The sequence below is a fragment of the Carassius carassius genome, chromosome 28 (assembly GCF_963082965.1).
Source record: "Carassius carassius chromosome 28, fCarCar2.1, whole genome shotgun sequence".
NCBI lineage: Eukaryota > Metazoa > Chordata > Actinopteri > Cypriniformes > Cyprinidae > Carassius > Carassius carassius.
In genome coordinates, this window is record NC_081782.1 from 21336349 (window position 1) to 21358524 (window position 22176).

General features: G+C 37.5%; 1 long non-coding RNA gene across 1 annotated transcript in view; it reads right to left on the bottom strand.

The window, feature by feature from the left end:
- Window positions 1-28: 28 nt before the first annotated feature.
- LOC132108187 (uncharacterized) overlaps window positions 29-22176 on the bottom strand; it is a 61814-nt gene continuing 39666 nt past the window's right edge. The window contains exon 2 of the long non-coding RNA XR_009424416.1: window positions 29-278. This is a non-coding gene — a long non-coding RNA (uncharacterized LOC132108187). The remainder of the gene's footprint in view (window positions 279-22176) is intronic.

Sequence of the window (22176 nt, forward strand, 5' to 3'; positions counted from 1 at the left end):
TGAAAGTCACTTTAGGTTTTTTTTTCCCCCATGCAGAGCCTGTATATCCAATCCCATTAATGATCAAATTTTAAATCCGCAGTCATTTGGCCATTCACGATTTTGGCAGAGGTTTAGAAGGGGAAGAAGGGAATAGGTTTGAGGGTGGGGGAGAGGAGTCCCTGTCGACTTAGGCAGGTGTGCAGCAGGTGGTATTATTCCAGTCCATCTCCTCTCTTTAGGGGCACTCTGACACAGAAATACTGTAGTTTTCAGGTTCACCCAACCTGGATCTCACCCTGCAACAAATAAAAGAGACATTACAATTAGAAAGTTACTACAAAAAAGATAAAGATAATAATTTATCCATCACATTTTCATTTATTAAATATCTAAGACTACTTGGAGGATAAATAATTTTGTTCAAATTTGACCAAATATAACTATAAAGCTATAAGCTTTCACATCAAGATGAATGACTTTATATTGGCTTTTCAAATTTACCCCAGTACAGTAAGGGCTAAGTAAGTGCAAAGTCACAAGGAATTTGATTATTTTGGCACCACCAGTTCCTGTTTTATTTCATCAGTTGCCCAGGGTTGTTTATGCGTAACCTAAAGGTATCAATACCAAGGTATAAGAGGCTGGTATCATACCAAAGCCAACATTTTTAAATTGATTCAACCCTTCAAGGCATTACATTCTAATCCCCAAACACACACAAACATATACACACAGATGAAAGCTGTGATAAGTGCACCAGAGATTCAGTTTTAATTGGGCAACCAGGGAAACCCAAAACGGCTCTTAATAGGAAGCCCTGCACATTGGCTGCTTTCCACAGTCTCAAAAATTATTTTCAAAAGGTTTTTGCTTTAACAAAAAATTACAACTGCATTAACATAACTGCAAGAAACAAATTCATGACAGGAACTGCATGATTGTATAAATTGAGCGATGAAAGCATATGGATACAAAAACAAACTAAGTCAAGGCCTGTGGAAATCTACAAAAAGAACAGAACCCTCTAGACAACATATGACAAGAGCTCAGAGGAGAAGATTCATGGCAGTTGTTTCGTTTTAAGTTCATATACCGACCGCTAGAAAGCAGTCTTCATCTCTGAACTTCAACAGTGACAGGAAATACTAGCATTAGGGCACGCCTCTATCATTAGCATAAAAATAGTTTTCTGCCAGTAATGGAGGATGAAAGAATTGTTCCAGTTCCCGTTTTGGTGTACAAAGCTGAAGTGTGGCGTCATTTGGGCTTTTGTGGTAACATCCGCTAATGGTGCGCTCTGGTGCGGGTGGCACCTCGGTTTTGCCACTTTTCACGTCCCATGTGAAGAACCTTTGTGGAGGCAGGCAGCTGCAGCTTTCTCTCATGGTGGAGGCGTTTTGTGCAGTTGGGGCGGTGCTAGCATCACAATCTCGCTGATTCAATGCAGAACATAAATACAAACTGACAAACCTGTGAAATCCAAGATATCGTATCGCAATCCATGTATCAAGATACATATCGTATCGCCAAATTCTTGCCAATACACAGCCCTACTATATATACATTTATATTTTCTTTTTGTAGAATTTTTATATATAGGCACTGGCCTATGCTAAGGACAGGCAATTCAAAAGCCACAGACTTCCGTCTGCCTAATCAACAGCAGCACCTTGGAGGCAAGACTATGTAATGTGCTGACAACAGCTCTCAAGGCACTACATCTAGCAATCACAAGCGACACATGATTGCAGTTGCAGATGTCACTGTCATGGTCTGGGCCAAATGTAATGATTATGCTGTGGCAAATTTGCTCTGTGAAATAGCTTCTATGTAACAGACAACATTCTTGAAATCACAAAACATGTAAGAGTTTCAACATTTTATTTGAATTTCTGACACTTTAGTGATAAGACCAGTGTTCGTATAACTCTATTAAAAACATATTTTGCTACAGTACGATTTGCCAGCAATCACTGGACATTAGCAATATACCAAACACAAAAGTGAGGTACCCTGGTTTAGCTAGAAAATGAAATGTCAAGAATGAATTTGTTATTCTACTCCTCCACTATAGTTAAAACAAAGTGGAGAGCAATGCATGCTGTGGGTGTGGCAGTATTATGATTGTGTAACCATTGACCAGCTCCCCCTAACATAACACAGAAACATCATCTCCATTTTATGTTAAATACTACACCTGCACTACTCAAGAACTTATCAAAATCATATATGAAATGTAACCTGGATATATTTTTATTGTATTCATCCAATAAGACTTCAAATAATATTTTTTTCTCTCTTGTGCCCCTCAGAGGGGGTTATCAGTTTGTAAGCTATGAGGGAGTAATAATATCATTCATGCTGATAGAGGGCAGGTAATTATGTAATTATGCTCAAGAACAGGTTGCTCTAAGTGCCACCCATGGTAATGCTTTCAATATTAAATTCCAAGATGTTACAATGAGGAAGAAATGATGCGAGAATGCATTTTGTTGCTTGAAAATTCATTTTAGCAGAGAAACACTTGAGAGCTCTCAAGGAAAAAGAAATCATTAACAAATAACAATGACAGCTGCCTGGCTACAGATCAGCTATGACCCACATGTCGCACACATACCCAATCAGGTGGTGACTCCACTTTTTGGTACTAAAAGAAAAAAAGATCAGTGCATCTATTTTGTTGGGTCACCAACATGACAAGAGGCCCAATGCTTGCTGGTTCATGACCAATTGTGAAAGTCATTAGTCTAATTAAGGAAGTGATCATTATTCTTAAGCTCTTCATGACCTAGCTCTCTGAAACTCACACGTTGTTGCCAGCGCAAAAGCCACATCTGCTTGATCTGACCCAGCTGTGTAATTCCATTGTGTATTGCTTTGTCTTTCTATGTTCGGCATAATATCAGTGCTATAAAATGAAATGAAATTAACAACAGCTAAAGATGAGAACCAAATCAGCCTGTGTTTTTCCCCTGATGAACTAATGCAGCAACAAACAAATCATATATATCAAAAACATGTAAACAGATGGGTAGGATAGCCGATACAAAATCAGCTAATGAAAATAAAAGCAGACATTCAAGCACTAAATAACTGATCATGTCCATCTGCAATTCTAAACACTTCTTGTAAAACAACTGCTCATATTTGTAAATTTAACAACTATAATTTAAAATGAAATTAAAAACTTTTCTGATGGACCAAATGTTCATATGCAAATTGCATTACACTACTGGCTACTTGAATGTTCAAGTAAGTCCCATCTCAAATGCCAACCTAAATCTTGCAATCCTCCTTTGTCCACTATAAAGTCTGGATCAGTATGAATTAAAAAAGTGGGCATTGAGGATGCATAGTAGATGAGGTGCCCTTCTGAAACCAAAAATATAAAATGGAATGAGACACCCACAGCACATCAAAAAAAAAAAAAAAAAAGAAGGGACCACTGCTAAGTTATCATCCAACAGATGGCAAAAGCAAGATGTTCCAGCATCCACCAATCAGAAGTGTGATACAAGCACACCCATGACCATGTTTGTATAATACATTATACAGTCCATCATAGTGTTGTCACGGTACCAAAATTTCAGTATTCGGAAACCGATACCAGTGAAAATCCACGGTTCTTGGTACCAATTTCGGTACTAAAGCAAAACACAAAAATATGCAAAAAAAAAAAAAAAACTTTTTATCACTAAAAATAAAACCAATGCCATTCATTATACTTATTTTACAATTGTGTTTAAAGTTTTTCTACAAGTAATATAATTATGAAAAACAGTAAACAAGTTTCACCCAAAGTTTACGTGTGTGATTTATTTCTTAAAAAAAATATAGTTTTATTAATTTTTTCAACAGTAGTAGCAATATCACATACATTTTACTAAATAGCACAATGCCTTTATCTAAACATTTGACTTTTATTTTGCAACCCTCTATGCACACCTTGGCAATATAATCGCCATTTTTTAGTAAAATTTTTAGTTTACTCGCCAGACTGATATATTATTTTACACACACACACACACACACACACACACACACACACACACACATACATACATATATATATATATATATATATATATATATATATATATATATGTATATATATATATATATGATTCCAATCAGATTATCTTTTTAATCAGTCAAGCATTACAGTATATTATGGTATTAAGCACTATTTAATGATAGAACTTTAGTGATCAGAACTAAAACTTGATAACCATGTATGAATGCATATTTGTCATTTTAAATGAACTTAAGACTGGTGGTGATTGTTAAAATATTTTTGGTCATTGACGGTTTCTGTGAAAAAAGAAAAAAAAAATAGTAATAGATCATATTATTATTAAAAGATAATACTGCTACTAATTCTACTACCTTACTAAAAATATACAATGCACTTCGGATTGATGAGCTGCTGGGTTCATTAATATTAATCACGTTGTCTGCGTTCAGTCGAACTGATTCGCTGAAATCAAAACAGATGAGCACCAGCCAATGAAACTGCCATTTGCGCATTAGCTCAGCCCACTACCGGAGAAACTGGCATATCTTCTGCTTGTTCAAAAAAGTTGAATGATTCTAAATGAACTCCATTATTTTGACAGGAGAAGACATCAAAGAATATAGTTTACATGTAGCGTGTTGATTCAGCGTGGTAAGTCTCTCGCTCTCTCTCTTTGCATGTGTGAGAAACAGTGCTTTCAGCAAAACAGTTCGGTAAATACAGATGCGCTGTGCGTCCATTGAGATGAACTGAAAAAGTACAGATCGATTGAAGGAGAGCAAAACTCTGAAGCGCTCAGTCAGTGTTCAGCGAGTGAAAATATATCTGTGCTAATCTTATAATAGCCTCGAACACACACACAGACTCTTAGAGTAAAATCTAAGAATTTATTAGCCAATGGCTAACAATAGACATAATTTAGTTGCCCAGAGTCAAATTTAGTCACACATGCGAGTGATTTACTCTCAAAGTAGAGGGTTGTTTTGACGGGTTGCCATGAATACCTTTAAATTGACACTACTCAAATGAAACGGTAAAATGCTTGTGACTCAGAACAGTTCTGGTGATGCTGTTTATGTCCTCATTGAAACAGCAGATGCTGATATTACTGCAAGCGTCGTGCACTTCAGCTGTGTGCGTCAAGAACCGGGTTGACCGGGTACTCGGTACCACCAATACTTAAAGAAACCTGGTACCGTCACATTTTCATTCTTTTAGTACCGACTTGGTACCGAAGTACCGGGTCTTTTGGCAACACTAGTCCATCAAACCAAAGCTAGGCTAGCATGTAGCCTGCAGGCTTGACGACTTCATCCTACCCTTCGTGTCAGAACACAGTCACTAATAGATGAGGATATGCCTGGACTTGCCCTCATGCATGGCCCACTTGCCTATATAATGATTAGAGGAGTGAAAGAGGGTGCAGGGAGTCTGGCTAGTGGGTTTAAGAAACATCATCTAAGAGATAGACGCCAGCTAAACCTAAAATAGCATTTAGTGGCTGAAAGTGCTTGAAGGTCACACTTGCTTGTTAGGGTTGAGTTCCAGTTAACTCAGCGAGAGGGTTCAATCATAAGTGATCAGAGCATTCCAAAGTTTTGTTAAAGGGCAGTTTAGTCTTTTAAGGGACTGTCAAGTTTTAAACAAGCATTCTGAGCTTTAGGCTACTGTTAAAAATAGGTCCCATTCCACCGGCCTTGGACCTGACCTGTACATCAGCTAAGAATACTGTTAAAATTGCAGGGGCAAAGCTGATCAGAGGAACGAATCCATACACTAAAGTCTGAGTGATATCCTGTGTTAAGCTTTTCAGGACTGTTTTTTAAAATGTCATATGGCTGCATTAGATAAGGACGCTGTGTTTTAAAAGACGACATTTGTACAGTATGCCTTTTTGTTGTTTGAGTGCTAGCAAAATCTCTGACCTTTAGATAAGCAAGACTCAGAAGACAATGAAAATACAGGTTAGGATGTTGGATAAAGCCAAACATCTCTTAAGCTATGCACAAAAAAGTTGCCGTTTAGATTTCTAAGACATCACATATAAGATGATCTGAAAAATGCCCATTGTTGGCTGACTGTTTAAGTCCCATCATCCTCCAGTAATGAACAATTCCATTGCCAACACAATCAAGCTAGAAAACAACCACACAGAGCCCCCTCTGAATGGGTCTTAGGACAGTAAAATGCAGCAGACAAAAGAAATTTTAAAGACTATAATTAATACCAACAGAAATGAAAACTACAATTTGTTTCCTGTCAAACTACTGTGAAAAAGCCTGTCTAAACAGACAGTCACACACATAATCAGGCCGACAAGCTGTAAACATCCACTTACACTCTCGTAGATCAATCAGCCTTTTATATTCCCTTCAAAAGAAGCAGAGATTGAAAATGTCGCAGAACATCAGTAAATCAGAGATGTGTATTGTGTATATTAAGACCATGTGACAATAATGTGCTGGTGCACGTATTATTCCTAATGACGTGCTTCAACACTAAAATTATAAGAAGAGATATTTGTCCAGCCATCTGCATTATATAAAAAATAATTCTACTCCTCTAGTGTGTTATCTTTACTGGAGCTGAAGTCCACGCAGCTTAGAAAATGAGAGGCCATATATACAGTGTCCCGTAGGGCCGGTGCTTAGGTCCCTTCCATTTCTGTACTGTCTTCGTCAATGCCACATTTCAGAAAAGACTTACATGACAGAGCTGGCGATAACAAAAAAGCAAGGCACGAGCGGAATAAACACGATTTAGTTTGACTGATGCTACTCGCAAACCCATTCCTCCAACCGAATCAGCACTAATATGGTCGTAAGAGCAGATAGTCTACTCATCCATTTCCCCCCCACCCCTGGTCCCTCTCCCAGTCCCTCTTGAGACCTGGACTCCATTAGAGCACTGCCTGGGGCACTGAGGAACTGAGTCTTTGCATGGACCACACTTCCTGTATGGGGAGACAGTCTAATGCTGCAGTGGAAAGCACAAGAGAGAGAGAGAGAGAGAGAGAGAGAGAGAGAGAGACGTACAAGGATGGGAAGATGAACAAAGGGGAATGAAGATGTATAAAATATTAAGCTAGAATGGCCAGAGAGGGGGAGAGACCATATTCTCGGTATCCAGAACTGAGAAGCTAGAGTAAATGTGTTGCTCTGCTGCTGTAAAATGGGTAATCAAATAGGCATAAAATGTGCACTGACCAAGATGTCAGAAAAAAGACATCTCTTACATATAAATCCCCTCAAAGTGAATGTACTAGCTTCAATCACATACACAGTGCATTACTTACACTGATACACCCAACAGACAATTTCATAGTTGATAATTGTAAGAATGTTTAAACCAGGGGTGCACAATACTGCTCCTGAAGAGCTACCATCCTATAGTACAAGTGTGGTATAATATTACTGGTATAAACCAAGAAATAAAAAATTTAGAGGCTCCTAAGAACGGCACATTTGGGATGTTTCCAGTAGTGGACACACCCGATTTGAAAATCCTTTGGCTATACTGTCCCAGGTTAATCAACAAAGGAGGCAGTTCACCCTTGCATTGTACTTGTCATGTAGTTGTACACTACTGTAGTAACAAATTTAGACAAACCCATGACTCAAAGCTCATGCATCATAAACTGCAAGGCCACTACTCAGAGATTATAATCTCACCATGGCCAGCAATGGTTTGCATGCAGAATTCACCGGATTTCTCTGGATTAACATGGCACTCTCTGCATCTTCCTATTTCCAGGATGACTGGCTCTTCAGGCATGATATAATGCAGTTAACCACACACACGCATACACACACAAAAAGAAAGCATTGCAACCATAAAGCCCCTGACCTAGATCCTAACACACTGCCCCATTTCGCTGTCAAAATCCGTTATTGACTTGTTTAACCACTGCAAATATCATCCTCCTCTGCTTCACTTTAAAAACGACCTTTCGGTTGCAGGGTTTTGCTTCATTGTGCCTTGATTTCTCATTGGCTACGTTTACATGCACAATTTTTGGTTCAATCGGACTGAATTCATTCCAATTGATGAATCTAATTGTAGTGTTTACAGGAACGCTAAATAAAGTTGATATGCCCGTTTATGTCACAAGCTTCAAATCAGAATTTGTTTTTACATACATGCACTGCACAAATATAGAGTTTCTCACTGTTTACACATAATAACCACTCTCCTACACGGTTTCTTTATTTGTTTTAACAGCATAATTAATATTTATCCATTTATGGCTGTGCTGTGCTGCTCATATTTATCACACGCAAAAAAAAAAAAACTCCTGTGCCCAAATGGGTTGCCTGTAGATGAGTATCCAAAACAAGGTTGTCCTGTTCCACTTCACAGTTGCCGAGTGAAAGGAGAGTTTTATAATGACAGGACACGCATTTATTCAACAATATGATTTTGATTGGATTGAAGGGGGTGGTTTATTCCTCTTCTAATACGTAATGCCGTATGATGCGTGGAATGAATGGCTCTTCCTTTAGAATAAAGTGTTGTATAAATGCATGTCCCGTCATTATAAAACTCTCCCTTCACTCTGCAACTGTGAAATGGAGCAGGACAACCTCGTTTTGTATACTCAATCGGATCGATTAAGGTGTTTACATGAAGGCTTTTCAGTCCAACTGAGCCATCAATCTGATTACAAACTGATTATTTGGTTGCATGTAAACGTAGCCCTTGAAGCAAGATTATGATCATGACCGATCTGCAGGACACCTTCTCTCGCTCTCAACACACACACGAACACTTTTCACAGCCTGAAACTTGGAACGGCGGTCTGGTTTAGTAAATAGGGAGAAGGAAAAGAGAGGGTATGTATCAGAAATGGAGGGCTGAAGAGAAAAAGGTAAACAACAAAATAGAAAAAAATGATCTGTTTAAAGGAAAAAGTGTAGGGCGACTAGAAATAGTTGAGGTTAGCTGCTGTAACTCATTTCTAACACCATGACTCTCTCAAGATAAAGACTCTAAATATTTCTCAACAGGGAGCCATGCATGATGACAGCTATTAATTCCTCACACCAGCAGGCATGGTGGCAGGTCTGACAGTGATAGGGGCTCCCTCTTTTCAGCCACACACCAACACAGCAGCACACGCCAAACATCACAATCCAAACTACTGCACAGCCTTTGCAAAGACAGATGACCTTCATTCAACTCTACTCTTCTGGAGTTACTCTTCTCAACATGTGCCTCTTCCTACCTTAGGGCAGTTGACAAGAGGCCAAAAAACTCTGGCAAGACCACAGCTGTAGCAGGTGTTCAGAATGGACAGTGTCGTTTGGGGACTGGTTCTCTTTTGTTGGCTATATATTCTGTGGCTTCCCTCACTCAAGAGCATGGGCAGGAACATAAAACCTTTGTCTAAATCTGTTGCAAGGAGGCACACATGTTGACAGTGTGGCTGACAAATAAAAATGCATTTTCTGTTGTTATGATCCATTCTGAAGGCATGAGGGAAGGGTTTGCGGAAAGGTGAGTATGTTTGAAATCTAGTACCAATGGATTTATTAATGAAGTGTCTTCTGGAGGGGTTTAATGCACCAATTTGAAATGAAGTATATTAAATCCAGTGCACCACTTGCAGCATTCTTTTAAACTGTAGAGTTTAAGTGTCCTTAAAGTGATTTAACAATTAAATTGCTCAAGGTCACCAAGACACTCTACACTTGGTTGGTAGTAGTTGCTATAACTTAGCCGATTTCTCTAACTGTGTTTGCTCAACATATTGTACGGCAAACAGCCAACAAAGTTAATGGTCATTTTTGTCACTGCTGGCAGTGTGAATGCATCATTAAGGACAGGTTTGATCAATCTGCAGAATCTTTAGCATACCTCACCATACCAAAATCACAGTCTTCAGGATTACATGAAACTTGAAGCAGTGTGTTGAAGCAGGTTGCATCTTAAGTGATGACCCTCTAAGAGCAGTACTGTAATGTAAACAACATTCAACCATTGGTTGAGGAAGAAACCTTATAGGGACTTAATTTAATACAACAACCAATCAACACTACAGTAAAAATGTATACATTCAAACACTAAAATGTGAAAAACACACCCTTGCATAAAAAGTCAAGTGCAAATGTACACAATGCTACTAAACAAAGAGGCAAATATAATTACACTATGTCGCTTTCCTTCAGGGTCCAACACTCCCTTCCCAGCTGCCAATTTATCCAACTAACAGCAGAGATTTACAGGCTAATTGGCAGGTTAATTGAAGTAAGGCACAGGTGTTGGGGGCTGGAGGTACAAAGAAGGTCGGCCAAGCCTTGAGAGACCTTAGGTCAATTTCAAACCATGAACCAAATACAGACACTTTGCTTGAGGGAAACCAGCTTTGTTTAAAACCCCAATGTTGTGTAACTAGAGAATAGGTAATATCTCTGTTGGAGGAGCCTGGAATAGAGTTTCCATATTTTTTGACTAATGAATTTTCATGACTTCTCCATGAACTTTTTAGCTGTTTATGAATACTGGGTAAGGATTTTAGAAATCATTCCATTGGAGAGTGATTCACTAATGAATCATTCAGAGCAATTTGTGAACTGGTTTGACGAATTCATTGAAAAAAAAAAAACAGTCTAAAGAATAGTTTAAGTTGTTTTATGGCTTATAAGGTCAAACAATAATTAATCCATGACTTTTCCGGGCCTTGAAACTTCCGGATATTTTCAGGTTTTCCATAATCGTGGGATCCCTGTTGTTTTATGTGTAGTGATATATAGTATGTGTTATATGCAAACACCATAACCTATGGGACACCAGCACAGAAGGGTTACTCTCTTTTAAACAGATGGTTCTACGCTACACTTATAATGTACCATCTGGTCTTGCAATGATAGAAAGCGTCAAAGTCTCTAATACTCACACACACATTAACCAGTTTGGTCTCTTTAAATGAGTCTATAACATTAAAACACTTTCTTCTTTGATGAAGGCAAGATAAATGTGCTCTTGCACTACTGGATTATGACACCAATTAAAAAAAATGACAAGATCACTGTGTGAGAGCTTCATGTGAGAGATCCTACATTTCATTGGCTACATTCACAGTCAGGGTTTGGGATTTACAACTGTATTTCATAGCAGGTGTGAGTCTCATACAACAGCTTATAGGAGCGGCTCAAATATAATCTGTATGAATGAATAACCAATATCAATGCTATGAATTATCATACTGGTTTGAGAGACTGCAAATGAAGGTAGAATTTAATTTTTTAAGTTTTATTTTATTTTATTTTTTTAAGTTTTCTTGTTCTTTCCCTGCCTGACATGGGCCTGTGTGCCACATTTTCATGCCACAGTTTTAGTACTTTCTGTCAGTTGGCAGTTCTGCTGATAACCAGAGAGAGAAGCCTTCAATATGGTAATCTACATTTTAACGCCAGAGTAATAAAAAAATTCCAGTCCTGATACAACAGACGTGAACCAACAAGACGAAGTGAGAGAGAAAGACAAAAAAGGACTTTACAGAAGAATACAATGATCTTACAGGGAGTTACCAGGGCTTGGTAGCAGCAGCAGTTCAATAATGGGCCACATTCACTTATCAGAGTGTTGTAAAATTCTCATATATGCCCAGACATGCTTCTAGCACCTGAAGCAGTTGATGATGGTGCACTTTCCCCTTCTGGTTAATTACACTGTTGAAAATATAGGGTGGAAGCTCTCAATGTGGAAGAAAGGGACAGAAGAAATAAATCATTCAAAATTAACAACTTAAGGCAGTGGATGAGAGTCTGAGTAGAAGGTTGAGAGAAAAAAAAACAAATGTTAGGCAAGCACAAGACATCTGACTCACTCTCTAGAGAGTGAAAGGAAACTATGAAAACACCTGAACCTGCCATGGTGTCAATTAGAGATAATGACTTTTTACTTGTTGCCACAGTAACTAGCTCTTGCAGCACTGGCAGATGGCTGTGGTTGTTTTTTTTCTACTTGTTTTCTTCAGGGAGGGCAACTCAGAAGACCAAAAGAATAAAATACTTTCAGTCTTTTTAAAGGATCAGTTCAATCAAAAATGAATTTTACTCATTCCATATGACTTATTGACTTTCATGGAACATAGAGGGTCAAATATTGAAGAATGTACTGGCCATTGTTTTCATACAATTACAAGGCTATTGAGGCTTTCAAGCTCCACAATTGACACAAATACACCACTATAAAGTGTATTTAACTATAAATACACTGAAGTAGCTTCAGAGTGAAACGATTTAAACAGAAAAAGAAAAAAATAGAAACCTTGGACTTGTTCTATCCATCAGAAGGGTTTAAGTGGACTAAATGAATGAAGAAATCTGGCATGTCACTAGAACAAATCGTTGTCTACAGTATATTTACAATTAATTTGTTAATCTGGTTTACAAAACTAAATTGAAAAGCATTCGAGTTAGAGAGTTTAACTCACTGACTTGTTCAGTTCATTGGAGAGGAAGATTATCAGTGAATAATGACTTAAATTTCAGTCTATTAATCACAAAAAAAAAATTGTAAGAATGAGATAAATAGATTTCAAAGTAAATTTTTTGCATTCTTTCTTAATTTTAAAAGCTGTGGTCCACATTCATGCTAATTGCATGGCCTAACAATTTCTGTAATATGTCATCGCTTTCTGTTTTGTCAACCAGATACCAAAGGAAATCAAAAAAAAAAAAGAGGCTGCACAAACAAGCGAGAGAGTATGTGTAAGTTTTTTTGCTCGATCAGACACGCCGCTGGATTTGGCAGTAGCGAAAACAGCCCTGAGGCAGCCAGAGGTTGGAAGGTTTTGTGCTTGCTCGTCCATTTTAAATGGGCATTCAGACGGGGAATGTCATTAGCCCCATCCTGCCTGCACTGACTCAGCGATGAGCAGCAGTAACCTCACAGACTCCTCAGAACAGCAGTCGACAACCTTGCTCTTAATGTGCAGGCCATCTCGGTTATACCTGAGGAACCAATCGACTATTACACCAACACATTTAAAGCTACAGCATGTAATTTCCGGGGCCACAAGATGTACCAAACAGAACTGCAAGGTGTTTAATTAGAACAAGGTTATCAACAACACCCGGAGAAAGCTATTAGTTAGTATTAGCAATAATCTTAATGGGAGTTCCTATGAAATACATCATATGTGCATAAAGGACCATAAAACTGTAGAATGAACTATTCAAATATTTGCAGCCAATCATATGGGCTGAATTGTTTGGCATTTACAACTAGCCTAGTTGATCAGCTTGGTTTTGAAAACATTATGCAGATATAATGAAAACTTCACCCAAAAATGGGAAAAACTGAAATTATTTTTAAGGATTAAAAAGGATGTAAAATTACCATAACTCAACTTGAATAGACTAAACTTCATACCCTTTTCCACTGAAAATCTACACTTGTTAGAGCTGTTATAGCGTTAGTTGTTAGAATCACGAGAATAAACCTGATTGGTCACTTGCGTGAAATTGCCACGTCATTGTCATGCGCATCTTGTCAGTAAAGCTGGTTCTGTGATTAGTAGTAAATCTCCAGCACGTGCTTTCAGATGAAGCAGCATTTACTACTCAGAGCCATAATTCACTGAGAAGCTATGCAAAATCGCATTTATAATCGCAGATGATTTAATTGTGCCATTATGAAATTGAAGAAATCATTCTGCGATTATGAAAGCTGTTTGCGTAGCTTGTCAGTGAACCATGGCTCTGTGTAGTAAAAGCTGCTCCATCTGAAAGCACGTGAAAATACTACATTTAATAATCAGTCAAGTGTTTGAAATACATCCTTTTGTGAGATGATGTGGCTTAAACAGAATAATGCACACAACATATTTCATAGTATTCTAAGCAGTGATAAAACTTATAATAAGACAAACTCAGATAAGCCATATATTGTAGTAGTCATGTGTTTATTAGTCACGCTGAATCAATGAAAACGGTTAAATCTTCGGTTTATTCTGCAACCGCTATAGAGATTTCCTGGGTTTCTTCCGCGACGTGTATTTGGGTTTTCAGCGCGAGAGCGCCCTCTGGCCTTCGGATGGAGATTTACTGCTGATCACAGAACCGTGCTTCACTGAAAGATACGCATGACAATCGCAGCTTTTGCCTAATCACGATTTATCGACCTTTGCTTTTTAATTTCGATTAATCGTGCAGCCCTGTGTGAAATGGGAAAAAAAAATCATATACATCTCTTATGATCTCTTTATAAACTTTTGTAAGAAACAAACTTTCAATGGAGAAACGGAAATTTCTCAGTTTCAAAAATGCCTTCATTTGTGTTACAAAGATAGGTCTAATGGGTTTGGATCAGCATAAGTGTAAATGATAATGGTAAATAATTTGACATTTTTGGTCAACTATCCTGTTGTGACCTGACCTTTGAGTCAAGAACCATTTAAAAATCCAACTCAAAAGAGTGATTTGTTTATGCATCATTCACTGCAACTCTTCTAACTGAGTAGAGCTAGGATGGATGTCAAGGTTTTCAGTAAATGAGTGGCAAATGATGAATGGTGTTCAAGGCCATCAGGTGCCAAAATCATCTAGAGTTCAATATGAGATGCTTTGCAGAAAGCAAAGCACCCCACTATCCCTCATCTACCCTTTGAAGGTAGTGTGCTATCCGATGCACTACAGGTGGCAGGGACACAACACTGTCTCTAATGTTCTGTTCCAGTCCCAAACAGCATGAAAGCAGTTGGAGGAAACTAGCTGTACGCAAGAAGTCCTCACACATTCACAGTGCAATGATACCCTCTGGCAACAGTGCAGCCAAGCAGAAGAATAAACAGCAGCTTGAAGGGCTACGGAGGCTGAAAGTGTTAGCAAGGGCTCCGCTGGCCAGATTGCGAAGGGACCTCGGAAGTGTCTGCCAGTGTAGTTCTACAAGAAAAAGTCAAGCATTCATGCATACGTCTGTGTTCCAAAAAGGTGAATGAAAACATTTAGCTTGTGTTAATCAGAGTGTTTTAGCCACCCTCCTGTTTCGCTCTGCTTGATGCTCCTGATATCCTCCGCTTTCATCTCCACCCCACCCAACGTGAGTTTACGCAACCTCATGACTGGCACAGCCTCTCACTGGCGCCACTTTTCCCAGGCCCTCTTAGGTTGGAGTTCGAACAAACCTCCTGCAACTTTACCAATCATTATTCAACATGCAGTTGTGGCACTGTGACATCTTTTCCACTCTCTGCACAGAGAAACCCTCACTATTCTCACTACTTTTTGCTGTAGTGCACTACAGAGTGAGTAAAGGTCCTTACTAGGGCTGGGATAAACGACTATTTTTTAAACGATTAATCTAGCGATAATTTTTTCCGATGCATCGATTAATCTAACGATTAATTTTTTCAGGCCGATTCGATTTCGATTATCTCCCCATTAATTGACTACTTACAATTTATACATGTTGATTTACATATCTGAATGAAAAAAAATGAATTCCTTAACATTGCAATATATGTTTATTGCTCTTAAAATTACAAAATAAAAGACAGACTAAGAATGCATTACTTTGCACTTGTATAGAGATAGCATTCAATAAAACCTTGAAGCCTTGAAAACACATAGCTTACTGAAACAAGCTTACTGAACACATAGGGCCTAGTTTACTGAAAAAAAGTTCTTCTTTCAGATGAAAATAACAACAACTTGATGTTTAGCATTCAATAAAAAAGGTCACCCAAAATACTTGTTTAGAGCAATTGAAAGAATACAGTAACCAATGCAAACTTGAGGGCTTTAAGCTAATACAGAGAGTGCTTTTCCAAAAAAAAAAAAATAAATAAAAAAAAATAACAGTGGGAGCCAGCAGCCTGTCATACAGAAAAAAAAATCTCCGAATGCTCCACGTGAAACTTTGGCGTTCCGCCCTTTTTCTATCGTGTCTAATGATTTTGGTTAATATGCACGAGGGAGGGAGGGAGAGAGAGAGAGAGAGCGCTCGTGTAGTTTGAAGACTGTGAGTGCGCGAGCGCACGTGAAACTTTGGTGTTTCGCCCTTTTTCTATCGTGTTTAATTATTTTGATTAATATGCACAAGGGAGAGAGAGTAAGAAGCGCTCGTGTTGTTTGAAGACTGAGTTTGCGAGCGCAGCCGGGGCTCTCTCTCGTACGCGCCCTGTCAGGCGCAGCAGACATCCTATTCTACATCACTCACCGATCAAATAAGGCTTTGACAGCCGCCAAAAAAAAGATCAATGCAGAAAAAACCCTGGATTGGTTATATAACGTTGAACAGAATGTTGATCCGGCCATCGCGTATATTCAGCGCACATAAGGTAAACGTTTTGCAAACGTTTTTTAGAGAAATAAAAATAGGTCGACGAATCGATGCGCATATTTTGCGTCGACGTATTTTTTGCGTCGACGTTATCGATGACCTCGACGCGTTGTCCCAGCCCTAGTCCTTTCTTTGAAAATGGAATAAGAGGCTACATTAGACTTAAGTACGAGCAAAACTACACATTTTCATAGCAATCTAGTTAAGTTTTTTGTGATAAAGTGAGAGAAAAATGCCGGCTGACTGTTAGCAAAAATACTGAACTCTGTTGTTGAAAAGTCAAGAGTAAAATGTAATATATACACACACGCACACAATAACAATCATCCGAAAGCAACAGAAGTGAATCAGATTGGTACCCGGATGTGGTCACCTGGGTCAAGCTAGCTGCAATAAAATATATTAGGTTTTGTCTATTGCAAAAATCACAGTAATTTCAAGGGGAAAATAGAGTGGCACTACTTTCTGACCTTTTGCAATTTTTCTTTTTAACTTTTTGAATGTTTATTTGAACATCCAATAATTCTGTTAGATAACTGTTGACTTTATTTGCATCTAAGCTCTTTATATTTCTAATAATCACATGAAAAACGCTTCATATCATTGTTTTAAATGTAATTAACTTTGTTGAATGCTTTGTAAACTTTAATTTTTACAATGCTTCATGAAAAAAAACTATTTGTTTATTTGATCTATTGCTTGTAATTAGTTTCTTTGCTCTTTATTACTCACTGAAGGGTACAAATCATAGTTTTAATCTAATTAACTTTGTTGAATGATTTTTAAACAATTTCTATACTTAGAATATTTAAATTCTTAAAGGGAAAGTTCATCCAAAATATGAAAATTGTGCCATTAATTACTCACCCTTATGTCGTTCCAAACCTACAAGACCTTTGTTCATCTTTGGAACACAAATTAAGATACTTTTTATGAAATCTGAGAGCTCCATGTAACATTAGTGGTCAGAAAGCTTTTGGATTTCATCCCAAATATCTTAATTTGTGTTTCAAAGACGAACAAAGGTCTTATGGGTTTGGAACAACATTATGGTAAGTAAATAATGACAGAATTTTCATTTTTGTGTGAATTATAACTTTTAATTATTTGTTTCTACTTTTAAATTGATTGTGTATTCAATTTATTTATTCTTTATTGCTGACTGAAAGCACAATCCATTGTTTTATATAAATTCTTTGAAATTTTACCATTAATTCAAAAAGTTATGTTCAATAGCATAATAATTTTGGCTATGGCATTGAAATAGATATTGTAAAAATGAAAAATGTCATCTGCATTAGTATCAACTATTGAATTTTCAGACAGCCCAACATCTGCATGTAATCCTCATCTCTACCCCTCAATCTGGTTTCATTTGTTAACCTGCCTTCCTCTCCCTCAGCCTGCCTGACATCCATTGATTACCACAAGAGATCTGTTGACTGACTATGCACAGTTATTCGTTGTGGAGATATATTTGAGTGCTATATAAGCATTTAACACAAGCTTTGACAACAGAGGCAAAAGGTGGAGGGCGACCTGACAGGTCCTAGATTTTCCTGCAAGATTACGCTCAAATTATGCTCAAGCTCTTGAGACTCAGACAGGCATGCTGACCAAACGACCTACAGCGGGGTTAATTCATAATGTCCAGTAAACAAGAGGGGAACGGAGTGGGCTGTGATGAAAATCTACTCTCAGACAAGGGAAAAGTAAGGGCCGGAGAGAAAGGAATAAACGAATTAGGCCAGATAACCCACTGCTCTGACTACACTTTGTGAGCAAACGCTATTGCAGAAATGGGTAGAGAACGAGAGGAGCAGAGCCCTAAGTGCACTTTCATCCATTACTGCATCCAGCAGCACAAATGAGGAACTTTAGAGAAACGACACAACAATAATGTGAAGGTTGAAGGAAATGGACAAAATATAGGCTTGCACAGAGAGGAATTTCTCAGAACCAAATCTTTTACAACTACAAAGGCCTTAATAATGAACCGTTCACTATATGTTGAGTCAGAAATTATTTTCAGAGGTCTGATCGACAAGCCTGGAGCGTTTGCTAGATCTGTATTGCCTCAATTACAGAAAAATCAGGCTTGAGGCAGGAAAACACTTTAAGCTCAAGTTTTCAGCATTAATAAGCAACAACAAAAGAAAAAACTAGATGAAAAAGACTGCAAAAAGAAGTGGATGGAACCTTCTTAAACACTTAAAATATGGATTAGTAAGAACTATAATGTGATTTTTTTATGGTTTACATGACAATATTAACTTACATTTTACAAGATAATACTATTTCAGTCTTTTACATACATACTTCTTGAAATTATTTGTGAAATTTACTAGCAATTTCTGAGTGCAACTTGTTTCATCATTAATTTGACACATTTTTAGTCTACATTATTAGTCCAACAAACAACAAAAAAGTAATTATATATAAATTTGCTTTGCTTTGACACTCTAGATGCTTGGGTTGCCAGGTTGCTTGTTTACCATGTTTTAATAAAGTTGTGATTCTGAACCCTAGATATGATTCGCCTTCCCCCTTTAATAAAAGTCTATGGGTTTCATGCCTGTTTTAACATCTGATCACTTATTAAAAAAAATAAAATACCAGCACACCTCTGCTCAACGAGTTGGACAATTCGCCGTAACACTCATGTCCATAGAGCAAACTGTGTGGGACGAGTTAAACTCTGAGGGTTAATACTTTAAGATTAAGAGCTTTGCGGCAATGAATGATGTCTGCATTTAGAAAGCACCACTAAACAGGCCGCACTTGATATCCAGACATCTCTTTGAGCTAAATACCCATATCCCCTATGAGCTTGTCCAATTTATCCACTCAAACGCTCTATGAATATAGCAGCGGATCCAATCTTGATTAACGATTCTACTCCTCCACATACTCTAATAAGCTTCTTTCTGCTTGTCAGGCAAACTGTAATTGCTCTATTCAACATCACTTTAAAAAAAAAAACTCTAGTGGTTTGAATGAGACTGGCATAGACTCAAGGCATAAAGCTACTGTAAAGTGGAAGGAGAGGTGACCACTGAATTTTCCATTGTGTTTACTTTCCTATAGCATTGGGTACAAGGACATATGGTTTTACAATTATGAATTCCCTTATGTCATTTAGTGTTGGGCAATACAGTAATTTTTCAAATAGTCATATCGACAGCCTGTGAGATCGACGATACACGATATTTTCGTGCATGGGTGGAGCAAGAGAGAGACTCTTTGTTCTTGTCATAGCATAACTATTTGATGTTTTAAACCACACAGGTGTGAGAGAGAGAGCCTATGGAATCACCAATAATTGAAAAAATATACTTTAAAACATACTGATAAACTAATGTTAAATATAAAAATACTGTATTTAAAACAGCTAGTTCATATTTAGTCGGACGCAACTGTCATATCGCGTGTCCTGAGACAAATTTACCACATCTGCGCACGGAAGTTATCAGTCTAAATGTTCTGCAAAATCAGTCAATGGTGAAAATCAATAGTAGATTTCATTTAAAGTCCAGCAGTTTAACACTAATATTGGGCATAAACGAACACGTTAAATATAAAGTATTTATAAAAGGTAAGTTCATTTATTTGGAGAAAGTTGAATTGAACTGATGCATCAGTCATACAGCGCTCCGGTCCGCGCGCCTCATGAGGAGACCAACGCACCGCCACAGAAACAAGAATGAGATGCATTCTAACATAACTGTGGCATTAAACTCAGTTAGTGAGGGCTCTTTAAAATTTTGCACATATATAGGCCGTTCAGATTACTTGTTAAAGTGCAATGTTATACCTTATATCTGCAGACAATGTACGTCTGTTTGTGGATGGAGACTTTGTAATGGCCAAAACTATGAATTTTACATGTGGATGATAAGTTTCGCTCTGCCGTCTTGTTATTATTTTATCTTTACTTCATTTGTAACGCCAAGAAAGAGTTAATCTCTCATGTTTGAAAAGAGCACGTTGTCGTGTACCAGCCATTAAATGTGTGGGAGACCAACTCCTCGTTTTCTATCTCTTTCATTTCATGGATTTAACAAGTTATCCGAGTCAAAGTGGACCACTTCAGCGACTACAGGCTCTAATCCTCCTGCGCTCGCGCGCCCGCGGTGTGTGTGTGTGTGTGTGTGTGTATAATACTATGTTGAAGTGAAATAGTTGGGCAGTTAGATAGCCAAATTATAATAAGCCGCCTAATAAAAATAAAAATAGTTAATTATTATTATTATAATCTAATACATTAATAGGAAAATGAGCCTAATATCGTCTTGATTATCGACAGAGAAATCTGCTTATGTCGATATCTCTGACTATCGTCGATACACGATACTATCGTTTATCGGCACAACCCTAATGTCATTTAGATTTCGGATTTGTGGTTAAAGCCTTGATAAGACTTTATAAAGAATAATGTCTGTGATAAAGGTTTAAATAAAAGGAAAGAGACTGGTTACATAAACCCTATTCTAAAACCTAGAAAGCTACTTATATAGCCTATTGGTGCACTTTTTATGTGTTGTTTTAGAAAACGGGCAACCATCTTATGCTACCTTTTAAGATACCTTAGCCATACTTATAAAAAATATTGCAGCACATACCCTAATTGTCCTATTTTGAGTTATGAAAAGAAATATGATGATTGTTGATGCAAAATAATTGATTATAATATATGCATAACTCATATCATACTCAAAAGTATTGATTTAAAAAAGCTAACAACTCAAATTTTGTGTGCTATTTATAATTATTTTTCTATAAATTGTTTTAAAATTTCTATTTTCAGCATCTGTGCTTTATTGATTTCAATGAAATTTTTATTGAAATTTCATGTTTTGCTATTTTAAATTTCACTGTGCTCAATCTATTTTCTATTTTTATAGAACACACCAAACAATATATTAAATATATTATATAATATATAAAAATATCTTAAAATAGAATACAATTGTTTCAAATTGTGATATTTCACACTATTACTGCATGTTTAATCACAAAAATACATCCTCTGAGATCATAAATGGCTTTCAAAAATATTAAAAACATCTTACCGACCCCAAACTTTTGAACCGGTGGTTGAACACCTTCTAATGAACGTGTCTAATTCATGTTCAGGTGAACATAAGAACAGGCTGATTATATGGGGCGTTCATAAAGCTGATTAGTCAACTAGTCATTCAGACAGCTAAACGATTAAACTGACTACTAGTCATTCAGACAGCTAAACGATTAAACTGACTATTTAGTAGGCAGGATAGAGTGAGACGACTACTCTAGATTGTGGTCAATGCCATGACCCACAATTCATGGGGTCCATTACCAAGAACATCTCTAAAGATACAGGAACTGAAATGTTAATTTTTCCAAAAAAAGCTGTTGTTTTTCATTAAGAATCAGTAAATTGACATTAGAGATTCTGCTGTTGCTATGCAAGCTTAGGCTGATTCAGGTGACCCTATTGTGCACCAAGAACACACCCTATTACTCAGCTAATTGTGTGAGACAGACAACAGCACCCGCTGAAATTGTCCTCTTAAACATCCGCCAATCATTTATCAATATCAGTGATCTGGAGTGTTTGTGGTTTAGTGAAGCTGAACTAGAGGATTCGGTGAGGACAGTGACGCAGGCTCAGTCTCTCTGTTTTTGCAGCTAAAGCACAAGCGTTGCTGTGTTTCTGAGAGATGTTAGGAATTCCTCAGGGGCCTCTCCAGTTTTATACAGCTGATCCTGTTCGACTGCTCAAACTCAAATGTGCGTGTACACACCTGCTCCTATTTCGCCATCATACCGGTTGTTGAAGATTGAATGCATCAATCTTAAACTACACATGTAAACAAATACAACCAATATAGTTTTTTGGGGGCACT